This window comes from Pongo abelii, chromosome 22 (assembly GCF_028885655.2).
Source record: "Pongo abelii isolate AG06213 chromosome 22, NHGRI_mPonAbe1-v2.0_pri, whole genome shotgun sequence".
Classification (NCBI taxonomy): Eukaryota; Metazoa; Chordata; class Mammalia; order Primates; family Hominidae; genus Pongo; species Pongo abelii.
In genome coordinates, this window is record NC_072007.2 from 48,222,864 (window position 1) to 48,246,987 (window position 24,124).

Consider the following 24,124-nt stretch of genomic DNA (forward strand, 5'->3'; position numbering starts at 1 on the left):
AGTACAGACGGGGTTTCACTATCTTGGCCAGGCTGGTCTTGAACTCCTGACCTCGTGATCCACCTGCCTTGGCCTCCCAAAGTGCTGGGATTACAAGTGTGAGCCACTGTGCCCGGCCTGTTCCCCCTATTTTCTAGGGAAATGTTGACTTCTTTGGTCCATACCTTCTTGCAACAGCACTCGGCTCCAGCACTCTCTGTATAAATGGCAGCCTGTGCCCTCTCTCACCTACGGCTGGAGAAGCTTTTTTTTTTTTTTTTCTCTGCCTTTCCTTATTTGGAGTTGATGCTTTTTGACATTTCTGTCCAACAAATACTACTTTGGGTTCTGGATTATATTCCTACAGAAGCAGCTGACATTTCTTTGATCCTTCCATTTGAAAATATTTATTTTAAAAAGATTGAGAAAGGTAGAATTGACTTCTAAAATACTTCAATAAATAACCACTTTCAAGTTGCCATGATTCACTTTGGCAGAGAGATGCTATAGACAGATAACCCAGAGCAATGTCAAAAATAGACACAAACAAACCCTGCTCAATTCTGGCCTCTTCCTTTCTCTTTCTTTTCACTGATTCTATTCAACATCCTGCCTTCTGCAATCCTAACACGATCTGTTAAATTATGGTATAATCAAAACCCTGTCACCCTCCATCACTTTTAACTTCAGGAAGCCTTATAATTCTTGCTTAAGCATTCAACAAAACAAACATATCAGGGGATGGTCTAGCAAGCTTAGTTCTAGAAGCTTATTCATCCTTCTTTGATAGCTGTCTAAACTCATACAAAGGAACACAAGTCACTTAGCAGATACGTGGAAGTTAGGTACAGCCTTGCAACATCAGAATCACCAGGGAGCTTGCTGGAAAATGCAGAATCCCAGGTCCTACCCCAGATCTACTGAGCCAGGATCTGCATTTTAACAAGAGCCCCAGATAACTGCTGTGCACAATGAGGTTTGAGAAACACTAACTTACAGCATAAAAATCAACACTTGGCTGGGTGTGGTGGCTCACGCCTGTAATCCCAGCACTTTGGGAGGCCGAGGCAGGTGAATCACAAGGTGAGGATTTCAAGACCAGCCTGGCCAAGATAGTGAAACCCTGTCTCTGCTAAAAATACAAAAAAATTAGCTGGGCGTGGTGGTGAGTGCCTGTAATCCCACCTACTTCGGAGGCTGAGGCAGAGAACTGCTTGAACCTGGGAGGCGGAGGTTGCAGTGAGCCGAGATCGTGCCACTGCACTCCAGCCTGGGTGACAGTGAGATTCCGTCTCAAAAAAAAAAAAAAAAATCAACATTGTACCACTCAGCTCCCTCATGCAGCATTAACTTACCTGCCTAGAAAACACGGCTTTACTACTTTTGAGACTGCTTTTAGGTCCCCTCTAGGTGAGGCAGTTTCAGGGAAAAAAAGCACCAATATATAAGCATTTTCTCCAAATTTCTTTTGTTAATGTGAGAGTGATAATTACAGTCTCACCCGGTTTTTTTTAAAAGAATCTAGAGATGTTCACTTTATTTTAAAATTATGTTCACTGTGTCGTATTTTCTATTTTCCTCTTCTTCAGAGATGTGCTCTTGCTATGTTGCCCAGATTGGTCTCAAACTCTTAGGTTCAAGTGATCCTCTGGCCTCAGTCTCCTGAGCAGCTGAGATTACAGATGCAAGTCATTGTGCCCAGCTCCATATTTTCTATTTTCTAACTAAAATGACACATGCTAAGCAAGGGAGAGAAATACATAGAACTTCCAAGCTACAGCAGTTTAGCTTCTTTCTAAAACCCAAATAATAGCCCTGGGATTTAGAGATGAGCAAGAGAAGGGCTTTTCTTAAGGATTCAGGAGGCAACACGGCTTTGTCCTTAAAGACCTTAATGATCATGCCTTATCTTGCCAACTTTAGCTGCCTAGAAATGTGAAGGGCTTAGAAACAGCCAGGGCTGAGTGGGGTACAGCTAGCTTCAATATGACCCCATTAGTAGCACCTTTGGAGGTGTCTGCTCCTAGTGGGAGAAGTATTACCAGACTTTTGAATAGAACCAGCTTTGTTTCTGGCTGAAGATGACATCCTTGCTTTAGTAAATCCTCCTCTCCATGATCCAACATGTCTCTCCTTGACCCATCCCCATTCCTAGCTACCTTCACTGACCCCACAGAGGTCATTCTTTCGAAGCATCTGAAATAAAAGATGCACAGCCCTTTCCTCCTCTGTCCCTCCCACCTGCTGAAAGAGGCAGACTTTCCCATTAACCTGCCCTCAGGGTGAAGTACATTGTCCTGATTACTTCAGTAAAGGGGGACATTGGAATGAAGGTACCAGAATCAGGGAGGCTGTATGACGAAGACAAAGGGCTTCAGAGCCCTCTCCCTCCCTCTCCTGCCCTGACAGTGGTGCCCCATTCCCCATTTTTAAAAGTTGGAAATTTGAGGCAAAGCCTTATTGTAAAATGTTGCAGTTTCTCAGGTATTCCCAGGGTGAAATCTCACCCCTAAAATCAGAAACTTTCTCACAAGTCTGATAAATGCCTGCAGGCTCATTGTATTAGGCCGTTCTGGCACTGCTATAAAGAAATGCCTGAGACTGGGTAATTTACAAAGAAAAGAGTTTTAATTGGCTCACGGTTCTGCAGGCTGCACAGGAAGAATGATGCTGGCATTTGTGGCTTCTGGGGAGGCCTCAGGAAACTTACAATCATGTCGGAAGGAAGAGGTGGGAAGCAGGCACGTCACATGACAAGAGCAGGAGGAAGAGACAGAGGGGGAGGTGCCACACACTTTTAAACAACCAGATCTCATAAGAACTCACTCACTATGGCAAGGGCAGTGCATGGATGATGCTAAACAATTTACGAGAAATTCGTCTCCATAATCCTATCACCTCCTTCCAGGCCCCAACTCCATTGTTAGGATTACAACTCAACATGAGATCTCGGCAGGGACAGAGACCTAAACTGTATCACCCATGCTAACTGCTGAGGCTTCTGAAGCCCTTCGTAGGGTGCCAGAAGCCATCTATCTGTATGGTCATCGTGCACACACCTGTTTCCACCTGAGATGACCAGGCTGAGGTGGGGCTGACTGCTTCTCACCTGCCTGGCATGGGGTTTGGCTGTGTCTTTGCTAGGTGGTGCCTGGAACATTACGGGCACGGAACATGCATTTTCTTGTGGGCCGTGAAGGTGCAGAGGCCACTTTTCTTGGGTCTCCAGGTGAACCTTGGGACTGTGTTACCACTAGGAGGGCAGAGCTGTCACCCCCGATTCCTGGGGGAGACTCAAGGGTGGCACGTGGGCTTGGGGATGAACAAACTCATGGAAGTCTTGTAGGAACACTCAGGGTTTCTCTCTGGCGGGAGCCAGTGTCTGTCAGAGGAAGAGACAAGCTACAGCCTTTGACAGAGAAGACAACTGGGCCCCAGAGGCAGCGGAGGACCCCAGGCTGACAGACACATCTCCACCAAAAACAGAGGCAAGCTGACAGTGCCTGGAGCTCACGGTTTGCTTCGGAAAAGGCACTTGAGCTTCAAAAAGGAAAAGAAGAAATGAGTGCCCGCAGCCGGGCTGCTGGGAATTCATCCAGGAGCTGTGGCGCTGCTGGGGAGGGCCAGAAGCCGGGGCTCCTGCCAGAGTCAGGAGGGCAGCTGGTAGCTGGTTCGTGTGGGAGCCTGAGCTTTGCCTGTAGGAACAAACACTGTGGCTGCTCTTGCTAGGGATTTAAACAGCATCTCAATGCTGGGCTGACAGTTTTTGGGTATAACTGGGTTCTTTCCATTCTACAAGGCCACTTTGGCTTCTAAGAAGGCAGCTCTAAAAAGAAGTCCCCTCTCCTATTACCTTACAGAACCCCCATTGGTGTGTGGACCCCTCCCCTTGCTTAGTGTAGGAGCCCCACCCAAGGTGCAGCCCAGCAGGGAGACAGAGCAGTGTGGTTCAGTCCCGGCTGGAAGGTGTGTGCACAGTGACCCCCGATGACAGCCAAATCCATCCAGGTACAGCAATGGCAATGAGCAGAGGGAGCCTCAGCCCAAAGCTTCCCATGCTGGGAGGAATGACCCACCACACAACACTTTCTTTCTAGAAGCAAAGTTGTCTGTTCCACTGCCTTGTCTAAAATCTTGCTTTAGCTGCTGATTGGCTCTGAGAGGCCACCTATGGTCCTGATCCTGGTGCTCTCCATGCCCTGTGGCCTGTCCCCATCCCCCCAAAGCAGACCTTTCTTCACACTCTCTCCCTGGGATTGTACTCCATTGTCACACTGCCCTCGAGTCCCTCACTTTTCTAACCCTCTGTCCCCAGGGCTACCTCGGATTTCCTGCATCCATCAGGGAAGTCTCTGCCTTTGAAGTCCTGGCTCAACCAGGGGTCTGTGCAGACTGGACAATCGCATGCATCCATCTCAGGGACAGGCTTATCATCACAGCCATTGTATTCTGTACCACCTGTTAGTATAAAAAGTCTTTTGCATCTGTTTTCCCAAAGTTGCCACAGCTCTTAAGACCCAGTGGGATCCAATCCCTATTTGCTACAGGAGTAAAAATTAAGTGAGATGGGAAATCACTCCTGAGTTAGAGACATGAGAAAGGAGAAGTGAAGATTCCTATTAAATGATTGCTATTCAAGTGAACCTTGGACGTTGCACTGTGTGTGCTCGCTACTGTGGGTTCTCCATGTTGACCGCCTTTTAAAACTATCTGGGAGGCTCGAGGAAGTACCCGTGTGGGGAGGGGAAGGCGGAGCGCGATGGGGGCCACCACGCATGGTGTGTCTGAGCAGCTTTGGTTGCTGACGCTAGCCTGGCATCTGTGGAATCTGATTTGTACATTTGAGTGGCCATGAAATGGGCTCTAGTGCCCTTACCGGTCATGGAAAGTTCTATTCCAGGTAGGCTACTGCAGAGTGTCTGTCAAGAGTTGTTCCCATTGGATTTCATTTCTTTTAAATTTCAAAAATGCCAGTATTGGGAGGCCAAGGTGGGTGGATCACAAGGTCAGGAGATCGAGACTAGCCTGGCTAACATGGTGACACCCTGTCTCTACTAAAAATACAAAATTAGCCAGGCATGGTGGCACATGCCTATAGTCCTAGCTATCTAGGAGGCTGAGGCAGGAGAATAGCTAGAACCCAGGAGGCGAAGGTTGCAGTGAGCCAAGATCGCACTACTGGACTCCAGTCTGGCTGACAGAGCAAAGACTCCATCTCAAAAAAAAAAGAAAAAGCCAATAATGTGTTACTGTTCTGTTATTGCCCTAGAAAGGCTGTAGATGGTGGATGGAGTTGCAGACCAGGCTCCGTAAATGTCATGCATCCTGGGCAATAAGACATCTTACCTTTCAGCCTCAGTATTTCCATCTGCAGGTAATATCAAAGCATTGGATACAGAGGTATTAGAAGAACTGAATTGTTATAATATTTGTGAAATTGTACTTTTTAAAAGGGAGGCATAGCCAGAGAAAAACATTTCCTTTTTCATCAGTTTAGGTGTAATTTACAGTTGTTTATGATGATGACCCTCTCTTTGCTATATTTCTTTGTTGAAGCTTTGAATACAGACAAAAGTTTTAAATATCCTGCTTTAACAAGAAAATATTATCCAATGTTTTAAAATAAGAAAGGTTAAAAAGAACTTACATAGTAAAAATGCAAATATTTCCCTCCTTCTGTTAAGAAGTAAAGGCTTTCAACCCTTTAATAAGTATACTTTTCTCAAGTTTTCAGGGGGCAAAACAGCTAAGAAAGGGAGAGATGGCTCCGTCTGCTGAGAAATGTGATTTTGAGTTTCTCCTGGGTAAAGGTGGAAGCACAGTGAGAGGAAGAGATTTTTGTCTTTTGTGTATAATCTCAGTAGAAATCATGACATCGCTTTAATAATATTCTTGCACATGTGAAACTAATAATAGTTTGTGAGCCCAGAGGGAAAAAACAGTTTTGCCCTGAAATACGGCCAAGTTGGACCAGAAAAGCAATTGTTAAGGAAACTATCCTTAGCTGGATTGTCCTCTTCTCGTTCTCTCTCACTCCCCCTCACTCTGCTTCTTTCTCTCTCTCTTTCTCCAGCTCTCTTGTCTCACCCTCAAGTCTAAAAATTATAACAGCATTTCAAGAAGCTAATACACTACCACAGTTTTGCTGACACTCTTAAAACCTCTTGTAAAGAACACACCTTGGACCCTCACAGCCAGTGAATGTTAATCGAAGAGTGGACCTTGGTAGTGTCTGGGAGAATGCTGAAAAAGACCAGAGGTGGGAAGAGTCCAAGGCCAGATGTCCAAAATGCAGGGCCAGAGTCTCCTAACCCTGATCACAAATCCTAGCTACCTGGTACAACCTAACCTTGTGAACTTGGCTTCCAGTTCCCTACCTACAAAATGGGAAAACAGTAAGTTCCCTTCCTTCCTGGGCGCTTTTGAGAACCAACTGGCTTAATGACTGGGACATTATTGCTGAAAGCTAGTAGCATATGAGTTCCACCATGCAAAGTTTGCATGGTGTCTGATGTTAATTCCTCCTTTACAACTCACCCAGTTCGTGTGGCTGAGCGGCTCAGGTTGGGCACAGGTTCTGGCAGCTGAGAATGACCTGTCCAGCTTCTTTGAATGTTTTCATGTCATATCAGATTGCTTCTGTGGTCAATGGATGAGGGATTACAGATTGTTCTTTCACTGGGAAATGTTAGAATGTAAATAGGTGCAGCCTTGTGAAGGGCAATTTAGTGAAATGTAACAAGAGCTTTCAAAAAAGTGCCTACCCTTTTACCCAGCAATTACATGTATAATGCTTTATACTAAAAAGTCATTCTGATATAGTGTGTACAAAGACACAGTGTGTGGGAGATGCTTATACAGCACTGTTTACAACAACAAAAAGGGAAAACAACCCAAATGTCCAAAATATGGGATGCTATAAATCCACAGTAAATACGTTTTAGAGTCACTTACAATGCAGCCACCACAATGATAGTCTATGTTTAGTTGACCATATTGAGTACCTACTATGTGCAGGACATCAACTAGGGAAACATTAGTGAACAAAACGAACAAAAGAACTCTACCCCTAGGAGCTTGCCTTCTATTGCAGAAGACAGAAAATAAACAAAGCCACATGTAATTTGCATGGCGTGTTAGAAGGTAACGCATACTATGGAGGAAGTTTAATCAGGAAGGAGGAGGTGGCAGCAGAGGTGAAGGATGGGTGCCAGCACAGACTTAAAGGAGGTGGGAATGAAGGCGTTTGCTGAGAAGGGGCAATTCTGGGTGGATTTGATGTGAGAAAGGCAAATCTGGGGAAAGGATATCCAAGGCAGCAGAAGGAGTGAGTTAGGAGGCCTGGACATATGGAGCAAATATCCATCATGTTAGAGGAACAGCATGAGGCCATCAGCAAGGTGCGTGAAGAGCAGGGAGTGAGACCCACAGTAAAAGACAATGAGCCCAAAGAAATCCGCAAACCACTCCTCATTCCTGACTTGGAGAGAAGCTGATGATGAATTATCAAATAACAATATCAGTCAACAATATATGATGATCTAATTTTAGTTATAAAACATAAAACATAAGTAAACCCTCCTATTTATGGTCTGTGCTATTTTCTCCCCCACTTCTGCCTCCCTTTCCTTCTCTCCTTCCTGCCTTCCTTTGTTCAAAAATTTAGCTTATCTGAATTTTCACATTTTTCTACAGTGAACATACTTGTGCAACAAACAAATGAGAAAGGCTCAGGTAAAATAAATTGACAGTATTTTATTGTCTTTGGTCAAGCTGTTTGAGCACAGAATTCACCAATGTTAAAATGTGTTTACTTTTCTGAATTAGCAATAAACACTGTTTGCTTTGTAGAAATGTTAAAACAGTGGAAGAGCTCAAATTGGGAAGTTACTTTAAAGGTGAGTGTTGTCTTAGAGAAAGAGTAGGTTGGTTTCCACAAGTTAGGCCACACCCAAAATACACTTTCTCTGTATTTCTATTGGTGAAATTTCCCCAGGGTGAATCTGAAAAGTGCCATGTGTATGGAAACCACATGGAAATAGAGGGGTAAAGGTGGAGAGCTCCTCCACCCCCAACACATGTATCTACAGACATGTTCAAATTCATCTGTAATCATAAGAGCATTGACCTTGACTTTACTGTAAAACTTTGATGATTGAGAATGCTTCAGGACTGGAGCGTTCCAGTTTAATTTGAATTATTTGGATAATTGACTCAACCAGGAATAAACAGAAGTTCAAGTTAGGATTTCAAATTCAGTTGTTAAAAATCTTTCTAAAAAGTGAGCTCCCTTCTCTATGTTGGTAAGTGTGCTGTGCTGGACACAGTTCAGTCTTTGATGATGTGGGTGCCCTGGGATGTAACTGGGTCATTATTCTATTCTTAAACTCATTTATTTCTCCTTTAAAGTCCTAGAAGAGTAGTGTAAGTAGCATAACTGCCTTCTGAAGTAACACATATGCTTGGCATTAAAAAATTATAAAATCATTAAATTGTTTATTACAGTTTTTCATATCCTCTTAGAAGCAGGCGACAGGAAAACCAGCTTACTAATTTATTGTTTTTTTTTAATTATCCCAATTTTGTAGCTAGAAAATCTGATATAGAGAGAAGTAAAATAACTCATCTAATAGAGCTCAGTGTCTGTCAAAGCTCATCCCATAGAACCACATGACTCCAGGTTAACTCCAATCTCTCAGGCTCCTAGAAAGGAAATATGATTATGTCCAAGGGCATGAGGACTTAGGTTTTGAAGATCTTTAAAGCAACCCAGAAGAACAATGTAAATACAGGAAGACCAGAAATCAGTGACCTGGACTGTGCTTCAATTTTTATATGGCTTAGAGAAGTGAATGTTATTTTTCTTGTCCCATCTGAAACACAAATTTATTCCTTCTCCTCCATCGTTTAAATATCACATCTGAGTGACATCTAGAATGGATGTTTTTGCCAGTACAAGTTACTAAGAAAAGAAGAAAGCTCTTTCCCATGTGACATCTCCCCTCTGACCTACATAACAGTATTTTGGTGTTTTATTTCCTGTACAGTGGGTCCTCACAGCATTCATAGAAATGGCTACAATGTGCCTACATGGAATAATAGATTCTGTATTATTTTTCCAAAGACAACTATTTTCAATAGTTTTAATAGTTTCTAGTAGTTCTCAGTACACTTTAAGGATTATAGAAATATTATTCAAATATCATATATTGAATGGCCCCTCCATGAAACTCCTTGAAGAGACACATAGGGGATGCAATAATGTGTAGTCTGACCCTTGTTGGCAAAGAAGTTTGCATCTGGCAGAGAGGAAAAGTGTGCAGGAAGGCACCGGCCCACAGGGTGGCTGCAGAAGAAACCCCACAGACAGTGCCCATGGTGAGAAGATAAAAGCTCAAGCCTGAGAACATGACTTTGCATTTTGGTGGCATTTTCAAATATACTTTTAATTGACATCTCAAATTCAATGACCTGGACATCTAACTCAAGAAGCCACCTAGTTTATTGTTTTCTCTGACATGACAGCATATAAATTACCCTTCCTTCCTCTTAAAACAATGCCAGGGTGTCAGAACTTCTGTTTTCAGCAACTCCCTCTTGCACATATCTTAAGCCCATTTTTTTTTCCTCTGTCTTTATTAGAAACAACTGTCCCTTCCTCTCCACGCTGTCTGCGATTCCTTCTCAGGGGCTAAGAGCTTCAAGGTCCTACTCAGTGTTTTCTCTTTCTTTGCCAACTCAGTGAGATCCCTCTTGCCTTTTCTCATGATATGATTTGGCTGTATCCCCACCCAAATCTCACCTTGAATTGTAATAATCCCCATGTGTCAAGGGTGGGGCCAGGTGGAGATAATTGAATCATGGGGGTAGTTTCCCCCTACTGTCTCATGGTAGTGAATAAGTCTCATGAGATCTGATGGTTTTATTAAGGGGCGTTCCCCCGCACAAGCTCTCTTGCCTGTCACCATGTAAGACGTGAGCCTTTGCTCTTCTTTCATCTTCTACCATGATTGTGAGGCCTCCCCAGCCAAATGGAACTGTGAGTCCACTAAACCTCTTTCCTTTATAAATCACCCAGTCTCAGGTATGTCTTTGTTAGCAGCATGAGAACAGACTAATATATCATGCAATTGACCATCTTATGGAATCTTGGGGTGCTTTAAGGGGACAGAGTGATTGGATCTGTTTTGTGGTTGGAATATGAAGCATAGATGACTCAATCAGATTACCAGTGTCTGAAACGACATGGGAAGAAGCCAGGACAGACACACAGGGCTCCTCACTCTATTTATCACACTCCATGTATAAGTCTTGCCTTATTTTAGCAATATCAACAGTTCATCTGGAAATTAAAAAAAAAAAAAAAAAAAAAACGAAGAAGCAACTTGAGTCCAGATTCTTTACCTGAAGAAAGAAATGAACTACAACAATACTTGTACATTGCAAGGACTCAAGTAGTCAAATGAGGTTATGATTTTTCACCAGGACACCCAGGGTCTGTCTTTAGTGCTAACAGCCTCCTGACACCTATTTTGTAATAAAAGGACAATTTACTTTATATTGGTTGAGAGTAACCAAAAAACATCCAGATATTGTTGAATACTGATCATTTTAAGAAAACCATATTAATGCAATGAAAATATTGGGGGTTTATTTGAAAATGGCTGGTGGGTTTTAATTAAATTCTCCTATCCCACAACAGTTTTTTGTGTTGCTGAAACCACAGTGTGATCCTTTCTATCAGCTGCTCTAAAGTCCAGGTTTCACACTTTTTGTGGGTGGGCTATTGTGAATGACTTTGGTATTGTTTGGGTGATTTATAACCCAAGGATTTTCAGGTGAAATATACCTTCTAATGCTGGATTCCATGTTCTAGCTATTATCCCAGTGGCCAAGATAACCACTTTGTACTTCCCATGAGAGCTGAATCTCACAAAAGACTCAGCCTTGCTAACTTAAAATAAACTCCACTTATGCACACGACAGGAATAGAGAAGACTATCTCAGTGGTGCAAGCCAAATAAACAATTTCCCTGAAAAATAAAGTTCATTGACAGCAAGGTATTTTTGTTCATTTTTTTTTGGTATCATTTTGGGGTCTTGAAAAAAAATTATCTTCACTTACTTGGAAGTTCTATACTGACACACACTTATCACTATACTGAAGTAGTGGGCTGTGCCATAAAGGTTAAGTTCCACGTAAACCCCATTTTATGTTTTTACTATAGACTCCTTGTTTTCATGGGGTCTCCATTCATGCTGCTTGGGAGCCAGGCTAAATTCCCAGTGACTTCTATCAAAGCATAAGTGAGTTTTACTTCATGGGCAGAGAGAAGGTTCGTAGTTTGACAGATATGGCTGAATGACTAGGAGATGAACATCAAGCAACATTGTTTTTGCACAGGAGAAAAAAAGGAGTCTTGTCTACTCTCTGCTCCAGATCACAAAATAAAATGGTCCCATCATATTCAGGATGAACAAGTTTCCCATTCACAGCAAATCCCCAAAAACATGCTCTTAAACTCTGCCAGCCAAAACCTTGCACATGAAAGTGACAAGACACCACAGCCCCTATTTGGCTGCTGCAGCGGCTCACCTAGCTCTCTGCCCAGCACTGCTATTTATTCACTGGAACAACTTCAACACTCTGCGCCTGGACTGCAGCCACGTGCGCTCTGGCCCATGCAGTGTGGTGTGAGAGCTTTCTTTGGGCGGAATCCATCATCAGCCTGCTCTCCTGGCTCATGAGTGATTATCTGCTCTCAGCACCACTGATGACACTAAAGCAGGTCCATTTTTCTATTACTCATTTACTGCTTCGCACATGCTTAGGGCTTCTTGCCTTCTGATCAGTGTCCTAGCTGTGTGTCCTAATCCCAGTATTTAACTCTGTCTTGCTCATGACTGCCAGATTAAAATCCCTGTATTTCCTCCCACTTGCCCCCAATCAAAGCAGTCACTTCTCCAAGAGCTATGAGCTCATGTACCATGCCGATGCGTGGCGTTCTGATTTCCATGGTGTGGTAGACCATACCCCTGCCTGATCAATCCTTATTGCCAATACACCCTATATATATGTAATGGCAAAACCGCAATTACTTTTGCACCAACCTATAGGTGGGTTCCTCATTGGAAAGCCCTCCTTTCTCCTGGGAAAACCTTACTAAGCACCAAAATGCTACTGTTCTTCCAAGACTCCTTCACATTTCCCCACATCCCTGGATGTTTTCTGCAGATACCAGCCCTTATTAATGTTCTCCTCTCTCACTTAAAGTCTAGCACCATTCTCTTGTGTAATGCTATGCTTCTTTGTGTACATTATTGTTTCATCAATACTCTCATTTTCTAAGTTTAAGGCCTCTGGGAACTAAAATCAGGGCATTTTTTTTCCTATGTCCCCTTGTCTTCTTTAGATAGTAGGTACTTAGTAGAGATTTGTCAACTGACTAACCCAAGAAGCTAAGACAATTCTGGACATAGCTATGAAAGGCCAATACCTGGCAATATGAAGGTGGTCAGGAGATGTTTAGAATGAAAGTAAATGTTATATAGTTATAACTATTCCTCACTTGACTGCATGAAGGTCTGCTGTGATAAGCCCTCTATTCAATTTTCTTAATATGGCTTTTCTCAAGAGTACAACATTCTTATTCACTGATAGCGTCTTTTATTTAAAGGATAATAAATGAGACTATTAATTTTGAAAAGAACAAATAAACTTCAGGATGGATTAACTGTAATTCCAAAATACTAAGCAGTTTATTTAAATAACCTGCATAACAGAGAAGCCCTTGCTTTGTGCTCATAATCTTTGCAACTTAGTGTGATCATGAGTATTTTTTCTGATGGACCAAAAGCTTTTTGTTTTTGCTTTTTTTTCCCCCCTAGACATTGAGTCCAGGTAAAATCTGCCTCTGCAGTGGGCATTCTGGCATTCCATCTCTAGTTGTGACCCTACCTGGCTCTGGCATGAGCCTGGACTTGGAGGTCTTTATTGTGGGAAGAAGGCTGTGAGAAGGGGCATTGTGTCTGGGTTCCTCCTTAAAGCAGATCTGAGGAAAACCTAAGCCAGTAGCTCCCACCTTTTAGAGTGCATCAGAATCCCTGGAGGGGATGGGCAGATGATTGGCCCTGTCCTCAGGGTTCCTGATCCAGTAGATCGGGGGTGAGCTTGAGAATTTGCATTTGTAGCCAGCTCCCTGGTGATGCTGCTGCTGGTTCAGGGACACACTATGGGAACCGCTGACCTCAGCTGACTTTCGTCAGCTCTGATGCCTCCTTTTGTCCACAGAGACCCCCAACTGTGGCCAGTCAAGGAGACATGTGGAGTGTGGGCTTGGGCCCAACACTCCTTGAGTGCTGATTAAAAAAGAGGGCCACCTAATTCAGCCTCTCTTCCAATGACAACACATAATGTCATAGGTTCTTTATTTGCCGTCCTCTTTCTGCCCTCTCTTTACATGCTTTACTGCTGTGGGCCCAGCCACCCCAGGAGGGCTAATGAAAATTTAAGAGGGTGAATATGTTTAGGGTATTGACTGGTGAGACCTCGGGAGACAGCTGAAGAGGAAGGAATCTACCCCTTTGTTGCCATTATTGAAACTAGATTTCTTGAGAGGAGGAATTATATGTTAGTAGCACTATATTTTGCATGTTAGAGATGTCTAAAAACCTGAAGTGTGCTCTGCCTAACTCGTCATGGAGTCTTGGCTCTGAAAAGGTTATAAGGTGATGAAAAAGCCTCCAAAGAGAGATTTCATTCCCTGTCTTTTGACTGAAGGTAGTGTGTTGACAACAAAAAGCAAGGGTAAAGCTTTTCCATGAGCAGTGAGTCCTGTACCCTGCCTCTTAGTCATGTGATGCTGCTTAGTCATATGATTACTGCATTCCAGACCTGCTCTCATAGACACAATGTTCGTGTAGGGACTGAGATGTCATTTTTGGTTAAATGTGATTCATTTCTTTTATAGAGAAATGATGGCTCCCTAAGTCATAAAGCGATGGCCCCATGGAGTGGTGAGGTCCAGTCTGATTTGTTGACTGAGCCTGAAGGGCACCGCTTCTCTCACAGCCATTAGAAGTGCTCTGTGTTGGCAGAGACTTTGAAATACATACACTCCAACCCCAGTTCCTAGCTCTCTCAGCTTCTTTATGCTTCTAGTGACAAAGAATTCAGAGCTGTGTAAATGCAGAGAAGACAGATCACATTACCTCTGCCCTGCTCTGACTACTGAAAATGCTTTCTTATATTGAACCAAAATATGTCACTTTGTAGCTTCCACTGCTGGGTCCCACTTTTATCCCTTAGAGCCCAGCAGAACAATTATAATCCTTCTTCATCTTCAAATATCAAGATGCCTGAAAACAACTATCATGTCTCCTCCCCCACATATTCTCCAGGGAAAACATCCCTAATTCTTTCATCTACTCTAATATTACATGGTTTGGACTCACGTACTGTCCTGCCTATTCCCTTCTGCACATAGATTGTTGGATTATATCCCTTTTAAATTGAAATGATTGAATGTGGCAGTGAAATAAATCCTGTCCTCAAAAACATTCTCTTCATTAAACAGAAGTTCCACTATGAGACATTATTTACTTTGGAATGGCACGATATTTGAAGAGGTCAAGAGTTTTCTAATCCAGTATTACTGCCCCATGGAAGGATTAACATGCATTACTGGTATTTACTGTTTCAGTTTGATAATGTTTTCCCTTGCATGAATGTAGGTGGCTGTGATATCTGAGTTAGGGAAATGGAAATGATGTAAGAGAACTAGAAGTATTATGGATCACCACTCTGTTTCTTCTGGTTCTTCCTCTCATAGTCTTCTCAGATATTTCTCCCTGACATTTCTCTTTTCTAGGTGGTAAGTTTGGCATTAAAGCTGTTCTTTTGCTTCTACTGAAAAGGTATGGAACTTAGTTTCCAAGTTTTCTCCTTGAGGGAAGCAGAGGTTCTCAAACACTACTTACAAATTACATGGTCTATTTTCAGGAAAACAATGACTATTAGTAGATTAATTCAACCTAAACTTACAGCATGTGTCTAACCTATGGACATTTAGGTGATTTAAAACAAAATACAAATTGCTAGTCAACAGCAAGTGCCAGATATTAGAAGACAGAATCTAATTCTTCAGCATTCTTAGACACAATGTGGGTGTAATTGTCAAGATTAGAACATTGCTTTTGAGCATGGGTTGTGAAGTCGGCTTTTCTCCTTTGTGTCTAACAGATCAGCTAACAGAAATCAAACAATATGTATTTGCATCTCTTTTGTTAAGAATCATCTACACCTACTCCAAAAGTCAAAATATCCCAACTAATTTATTTAAAAAAATACACCACTAAAGAATGATTCAAGGGCAACAGGAAATATTATCTCTACCAGGAATCTTTTCACCACTAGGATAAATCATTTCCTCTGCCTTACTCTATTCCCGATTCACATTAGCTGTATTTCTTTGTTGCCAGAAATTTATATTGGGCATGCATACCAGACACTCCAGTGTGTTCACCCTACCAGTTTCCCCTCCTCCTGGATATAGAGCTGAACTACAATTTGCAGCTACTCTTGCAGTTAGGTATGACCATAGAATATGAATAGGAGGGATATACATTACTTTTAGGCCCGGATCATTAAAATCTTCTACATAATCATCTACTCTCCCTCTTTCCTTGTCTGCTAGTTGGATATCACCACTCAGGAGATCTTAGAAGCCATGTGCTAAAGATGACAAAGTGTCCCTCAGCCTGGGTCCTTGTATGGCATCAACCAATTAGATTTATGTGAATGAAAGAAATCTTCTATTTTGCTAAACTAGTGAGATTTACATATTTTCTGTTTCAAGAACTTTCTAATTAATATAGTATACACAGGCTCATCAAGAACTGAAGTTAATGCCACATTGCAATAAATGAATAACAACATCTGCTATTTTTAAAGTGCCTACTTTGTGTTGGACATTGTACAAAGAACTTTTTTTTTTTTTTGGAGACAGAGTCTCCCTCTCACTCAGGCTGGAGTGCAGTGGTGTGATCTCAGCTCACTGCAACATCTGCCTCCCGGGTTCAAGCAATTCTTGTGCCTCAGCCTCCTGAGTAGCTGGGACTACAGGCACGTGCCTCCACACCTGGCTGATTTTTGTATTTTTAGTAGAGATGGGGTTTTGCCACTTTGGCCAGGCTGGTCTCAAGTTATCTCCTGGCCTCAAGTGATCCATCCGCCTCGGCCTCCTAAAGTGCTGGGATTATAGGCGTAAGCCACCGCTCCTGGTCTGTACTAAGAACTTTACTTACGTTATCACATGAATCCTCATAACATCTCTGAGGTATATGTTGTTATTATTACTCTTATTGTTATTATTTTATGATAGGGAAAGCAAGGCATAAAGTTGATTAAGGTCACACAGTTAGCATAGTGGATTATATTATTGTCTCCAATTATTCTCTTCCCTCCCTGAAAGATTAGACGTCTCTACCTGTTGCTGCACGGCTTGCAGTGTTTCACTGTGGGAGAAATATACATCTCCTTCCCATTGATCATTGACACTGGTGTGACATGTGAATTGTCTGGTCAATGGAATGTGAGTGGATAACTTGTCCAATATCTGAGCAGGAATGTTAAGGGCCATTGCTTAACTTGGGAGTCTCCTTTTCCTCTGATACTGGGATAGAGTATTCCAGACCAGACCAATTCTTGATCTTGAATTCCAGAATGAAGAAGACACAGGAGGCAGAGCCACAGCTGACCAGCAGAGGCATAGCGCTCTAGAGAATAATACACCTGTGTTTTGTAAGCCACTGAGATGCTGGGGTTGCTGTTACTGCACCAAACTTAGCAAAAATGGACAAATACACCTAGACCTTGATGCAGATTCAGTTAGTGAGAAACAGCAGAGCCTGTGCTCTTAATCACGGAGCAACATCGCCTACCAAGCACATTGTCAAACTTGCACAAGTACCTGCTAGATGATACAAGAGAAATTTAAAGCATCATTAAAAAAATCAATTCTCATCCTGGATAAGAAAAAAGTAGATGTCTGTAAGTTTAAAGAGGAAACTGCCACAGGATTTAAACTTAATTTATAGATATGTCTCTCACATTACATATAATACCTTCAGATTTAGTCCCACAGAACAGTTGTTGGCAAGGACATGGATCTTTTAGCCACAGATGCACTTTCTGGTTCCTTTTGTAAGGATTTCATGTCGGAAACCACATCTCTGTGACTGGGAATAAGACCGGTGATACATGTTAGCCAAAATCTATTCACTAAAAGAATCACCAGTACTGTATGATTCCTGGTCCTAAGCACAGCCACACAGAAAAAATGAGAAACATGAGACTCAAGGAGATAATGGGTTTAATCTGACTTGGATACATTTGTATAGACATAAATTAGTCACTTGGTTAAAATTTAGGGTTAACTTTACACATTGTAATTGGGAAAATTGACTGATGGCCTTACTGCATTCCATATAAAATCAGATCTGAATGACCATTCGAACATTGCACACTGCACAAAATCATTCTCTGAGGTTTTGTTTAAACAATGATTCAATTTAGTAACAAATAAATAAATGAATATTTACAATTGATTAGCAGATATGATTAGATCAAAGCTACAGTTTAGAGAGGATACAGACTATTCTTTTAATGATGAGACTGCTCTTTAAGAAAAATAATTTCACTATTATTTAATGTTGTTAAAATGATAGCAAGTATATGTATATTCTAGTACTTTGCCAGAGGAAATTCAGAATACCATTAGAGCACTAACTGCAATTGTGATTATCTCTTCTTTTTATCGGAGCCTAATTATTTCTAGAAATAATTATTTAAAATGCACTTTAAAATGTATTTTTATCCTAAACAGCTACATTTTATTTTTCTATCTCTCCAAATACTTTCAATAAATTAAAAAGAAAACTCTAATGCAACAAAAGTGTTTTGATGATTTTTCAACTTAACTGCCAATTTCCCCCTTACTGGTATTACCAAAGTTAATAATTTTGTAAAACTCCAGAGTGAATCAATTCTATTTTGGTACTTAAATGCCAATTATTGAAGATAAAATGAAGAAACAATAAATGCCATCTCAATAAGCTATAAATCCAAATTCACTGAATTTAAACATCTTAATTCCACCAAACTTAAAGTTCTAATACAATGAACTTAGAAAAACCAACCTTACTTTGAAAAGTATTGTCACTTTAAAGCTGTTAGCAATAAGTAACTGCTTTTCCCCCTCACTTTCTTCCTTCCTCCTACTCTGCCTATCTCTGGTCCATTTCCATTTCCATATTACTTACATATCATTTGATAAAGGAAGAACTGGGGAAAAAGAGAAGAGCTTCACCTTATCTGCCTGCCTTTCCATAAAGAGCATTTATCTTGTTTTCATTAAGGTTTACATGGTCAACATTAAACCCTTGAGGAGAGCAACATTTCTTACCTGTGAAAATCAGTGAATGGGTTAAGATTCCATAAGGGCATTTTATTTTTAATCTCCGATTAATTTTTTCTATAACTTCTCAAATAACTATTCTAATTTTTTTCCCTATAAAGTAGAGGTAGACTGAGATGATAGGGAGGAATATGAGACTGAATTAAAAGCCCTTCCCTATTCTCAAGGAAAATAGTTTATGTAAGTCCTATGTATTAAATAAAGACCTGTCTCACACAAAGGAAAACATACTAATGTTTAGGCAATATCTAGATGAGGTAACTATTGTTTACGCAATACCTAGAAGAGGTATCAAAATGATTTTTTTAAATAGCAAAATGGAACGAAGTGAATGGGGGCGAATTTTCACAAGTTGCTCTCCTTAACAAATCTTACTTGAAATGAGTAAACCAATTATTTTGGAGTATGCTATTGACTGAAAAGGGCATAGTGACACTTTGTTAATCAATTAGCCACCTAGGAAGAAAGCAAGTCATAGTTCGGCGAATAAGCACTGAATATGTGAGCATGGAAACTACCAGAAGTAAAGATTATTGACTGAACAATTTCATATACCTAGATTATTGACACTACCCCCCTTTTTAATTTATTAGAGAAATTGAACTTTAGAACTCAGAAATACATTACTTTGTTTATCTAACAGTCTATATTCTTGTATAGCTTCATCCTCATAATGAATGTCTACTTCCCTCCTGCTGATAATATCAGATGGAACAAGGCCAAGCAACAGCTGCTTTGTTTAATACTCCATGCATCACTTCTTCTGTGTACTTTAGGTAGCAACCCTTTCGTAAACTAAATTATGGATAAACTTGTCAATACCTATCAGGAACCGAAATGTAAGAAATAGTGTAATAACTCATCCTTTTGCTTAGGTTTGAAATAGATTGCTCTGTCTTCACTAGCAATCATTTGAAAAGACTGGAAGGTATAAACACACTGCTTTAACCACATCCTGAGTGCTCAGCATGCAATATCTTTAGAAACAACATGTCACACTTGGAAAGCCCAGCAAGGAAAACCAGGATCATATCTTGTTTACCATTAAAAACAACAAACCAGAACCAGCTCAAGACCTCATGCACAAGTGCATCCACAAAACAGGAAAGCAGCCAGGGATATTGTTGAAGCTTTATCAACATTTCCAACCAGTTGCCAAACCTTGACTGGGCTCTGCAATTCAAACTATACCTTGTAACATCTGGATGGCACTCTTACAGGCATTCTATTTCAAATATGACTGTCACCTTCCTGTATTATTTTTCCTCTTCATGTCAGTGACAGTGGTGGTGGTGGGGGACCTACTACCAAGGGTAAGAGCAGGGCAAAGACCAGCTTCTGGTAAAGTGAGAGGAGAAGGGCTTGATGGACTTACCTGTTTTCCCTGTATGAATGTTGAAATGAACTTGAATGGTAATAAATCCTCCCCTCCTGCAGTTTCTTCCTTGTTTGTATTAAGAGAAGTGACTCCTCTCGGTTTCCTATGCCTGCAACCTAGGAAATGTAGCCACCTTGCTCACACGCAGGCTTGAAGATGTGATCACTGGCTTTCATCTTGCTAACAAACTCTCTCTCCTTTTCGGGAGCTCACCAGTGTTGTTTTGATTCCTTCCAGTTCCAGACTGAGAGGAAACTATATCTCCACCCTCTTGAGTCCTAGGACCCTTAGAAACAACTTGGTTGGGCCGGATACGGTGGCTCATGCCTGTAATCCCAGCACTCTGGGAGGCTGAAGCAGGCGGATCACAAGGTCAGGAGTTCGAGACCAGCCTGACCAACATGGTGAAACCCCGTCTCTACTAAAAATACAAAAATTAGCCAGGCGTGGTGGTGCGCACCTGTAATCCCAGCTACTCAGGAGGCTGAGGTAGGAGAATCGCTTGAAACCGGGAGGCAGAGGTTGCAGTGAGCCGAGATCCAGCCACTGCACTCTAGCCTGGGTGATAGAGCGAGACTCCGTCTAAAAAAGAAAGAAAGAAAGAAAGAAAGAAAGAAAGAAAGAAAGAAAGAAAGAAAGAAAGAAAGAAAGAAAGAAAGAAAACGAACAAACTTGGTTGGCTGGCCTCTCGCTGACCAGGGTGCTTCCACAGCTCCCTTCTGCCATCTATGCCTAACAAAGTTAAAGAGAAGAGCGTGAGAGGGCAAGGGATGCATGCTTTTGAAAGCCAAAGGGACTCAGCTAAACTAGCAACCCTCATCAGAGGCGGATCGGTGTGTGTGTGTGTGTGTCTGTGTCTGTGTGTCTGTGCACGCGCGCGTCCTTTTTCTCCCCCTGAGGACAGAATCCTGTCTCCACTCTCAGTTCAGCTCAGGTCTTTCCCTGTCCCAGTGTTCTTGATTCTGAATAGGTCCTCTGATGCACCGCCATGCATAAAATGGATGATTTGCAAGCTTCTTTGCCTCACGTAATTCCGTGGGTAATTTGATATCCAGATTCTGCACGAGCCAAAGACTCATTTATTTATAGAAAGTGATTGACCTCCAGCGACCAAAGGAGTGGGTACTGCTCGCTGGGGGCTGCAGACCGGTGAGGCTGCACCCTCGGCGCCTGGGCTCTGGCCTTGGTGCTGAATCCGGAACCCGCTGGGGAACCACCACCTCGGCGGCCCCCAGGCAACTTTCGGGAGGTTTGAGGAGCACCCGGCCAGATCTGGGCACCCTCTCGAGCGTCGCCGTCAGGGAGTTGGGCACAACCAATGCCCTGGGACCCGCCACAGGGCACGCGGCTGGCTTATTCCTTTGCCTGGAGCCGGGAAAGTTTTGTCCAATTTTTTTCCCCTGTAACTGGAGCTGTGGTCTCCCCCCCACCTGGGTCGCCATGGAGACTCGAGCTCTTTTTCTTTCTCCAGGCAAAATGGGAGAAGCTCAGTTAGCTCAGCCCTGACTGTAGCAAGCCCTTTTTTCTCCCTAAGCAGTTCCTGGGCATCACCCTTTTCCGTTTTTTTCAGCAAAAGAAAGGCAGGCAGGGAACAGGGCTAGCAGGATGTGGCATTGCTCCCTGTACCATGGGGCTCTCCGGGACCGACAGACTTTGGATAACAGCAGTTGGGAAACACTCTAAACATATAATACATCTCCAACTCCCAAACACTGGAGTTGTGGGTTTTTTTTTTTTCTCTTCCTTTTTTTGGGTGTTGGAGGCGGAATTCTTTGGAAAATTCTGGTATTTTGTTTCTCCACTAACCTCACCCTATCTCTGTGGCTGTTTCTATTAAGATGTATTTTTCCCCTGACAATCTCTCCATATTGCACCTAGTACAACAGATGTACCTGTGGATCCACTGGGCTTTTATTGGGTTTTGGGAATACTGATGTTATTTCACTTAAAAACTAATCCAAGCTTAATGTTTTGATGAAAATGAAAATATATCCACAGGGAAGCAAATATCCACAGCCACCCAGTCCTCTAAATGCCACACACATCTCATTTTACCTAAAGCGTTTTTCTTCCCTTCCAATTACAAAATAATTCAGTTTACTCCTAGGGAGATCTTCCTATTCACTGTTTTTAGTCATGGTAGCACATCTTTGGTTTTAAGGATAGAGAACAGTTAGGAGTTACAGTATTCTGTTTCCCATTCTCCGCATGTTTCTCCCCAACCCTCACTTTTCCTCCCTCTCGTGTTGTCTCCTCTCCTCTCCATGCAAAGCAGAACAAGAAGACTGCCTTCCACAAAGACAATGGGCTTTTCCCAACTGTAAATGACTACACCACAAGCCGCACCTGCCAGTTAATCAGTGCATTTCGTCTTTGCCAGCGGATGTTGAAATGATGTCTGCAATAACTGACTGGGTTTCTGCGAGCCCAGGGATGCAGACCCCTCCTCCCCCCGCCCCCCGTGCGAGTTTCAGTCGCTAATGAAAACCGTATGAAACAGATTCCCCTTCTGTTATGTAACCGGCTTCTCCCTCGCCTTTCGGCTGACTTGGGCACAATATTTCTCATGAGAGTGGAGATGCCTGCGGCGACGGCGGAGCTGGGGAAGGGGACGCGGGGACCCGAGAGCACGGAACGCCTCGCCCAGGTGGACGCCAGCTCCTCGCCTGCGAGCAGCTCAGCGCACCGCTTACCTGGCTGCGGACGGGGTGGCTTCACTCAATCATGATCTCTCTTGAAACGGAGCAAGACTGAACAATTCACTACACGACGGACGGCGAGGGAAGGAAATGCAAAAAAGAAAAGGAAAAGAAAAAAACTGGAATCAGATGGTCAAATTTCACATCAGCCCCGAGAGGCTGTTAGGAGACTCCATTCTGCTCGCGGCTGTTCCGGCTCCAGGTCCGGCTTCCCGGCGTCCGCGGGTCTCCACCCCTCCGCCCGCCCAGCCTCTCCAGCCAGGTGCGGCCGTCTCCGGACTGGCTCCCTCTGGCCGAGCGCGGAGAGCAGGGCTGAGCGCTGGGGCCAAAGGAGGGGCGGGGGGGCGCGCGTTTGGGCAGGGACGGGGGAGGGAGACTGGGTGGAATGAAGTGGGAAAAGATAAGAGTGGCAGAAGAAAAAAAATATCCCCGGCTAGGAGAAAAGTGGTGGACCACGCAGAGAGACGTCATGAAATCCGCAGATTCAATGAATGCTACTCAATTCCAGCCGACTGGCTGAGCCCCGCTGGCAGCGCACGAAGCGACGCGGCTCCGAGATAAAAGCGAGCGCAGCGCCGCGTGCTGGGGAAAAGACCGCACAGCGCCGGCGCGGTCCGGGAGGAAGGGGCGGGGGCGAGCAGGACAGAGCCACAGACCCAGAGACTCTCACCCCGCCGCCCATGCCGGCTAGCGTGTCAGCGCGCCGAGGACCGGGCTTGGTGGGGGCGGGCTGGGCACAAACCAACGTGCATCCCCCGCCACTCCAACACGACACTGGAAATGTGGGTGCTCCGTGCTGGGGGAATCTTTTGGGTTTCGGTCCCCGACCTCCCAGTCCCCACCTTTCTCCCCGTGCCACTAAGTTATTCCCGGAGAAACGCCTAGAAAGCAGGAAAGAGCTGAAGCTCGGGGAGCAGTTTTGTCTGCTGGTTGTAGGGGTTCGGCTTTTAGCGTTTTGTGAGATAAGGAAAAAGTCTCTGGGCACTGCCTCCCACCGGGCTGAAATCCGTGAGAAGCAGCCCCGGCGCGGGAGCCGGAGCCTGCACGGCCCAGAGGGGGCGCAGCGAGCAGCTGGGACGGAGGGGAGGGGCCGTATCCCTGGGCTTTGCTTGTACCTGGTGGCGCCCCAGCCTGCTGCCCCATTCAGTCCCTTCTGTCCTGTTCACTGCAACTGGGACCTGGTCCCGGCTGCTGCATCATCACCCCACCCTTATATGGTGTCTCTGGGGTCACTGGAGACAAAGAATGGCCTTTTCCAAGAATGACCCAGGCTGCCTTCAAAGTTGAATTTGTCAGGATGAGCCCCTTAGACAAAGGTCTACTCCACTCTTTGAATCTAACTTGCTTTGTGCTGTTATTCCAGGGGCCCCTCATAGTGCTCCCCTCTTGCACCCCCTCTTTTTCTTATGGTCATCAAAAACAATGGTTCTACATTTCCAAAGCCTTCCCATAAATTGCTTCTACCTATGAACAGAACTCTCTTTTATGCTGTCTTTTTCCTAGGGATGAATGGATTGACAAATTGTAAGAGCAGCGAATACCGTTGGCTAGTAATTTTCTAATGGCCCTTTCAATAACCGGCTATTCTTGTG

General features: G+C 43.4%; 1 protein-coding gene across 1 annotated transcript in view; it reads right to left on the reverse strand.

Moving 5' to 3' along the window:
* Window positions 1–23,086, reverse strand: part of KCNJ6 (potassium inwardly rectifying channel subfamily J member 6) — a gene marked incomplete at its 5' end in the record, with an annotated part of 300,469 nt that extends 277,383 nt beyond the window's left edge. Inside the window, 1 exon segment of the mRNA NM_001133628.1 lies at window positions 22,527–23,086.
* Between the last annotated feature and the right edge of the window lie 1,038 nt (window positions 23,087–24,124).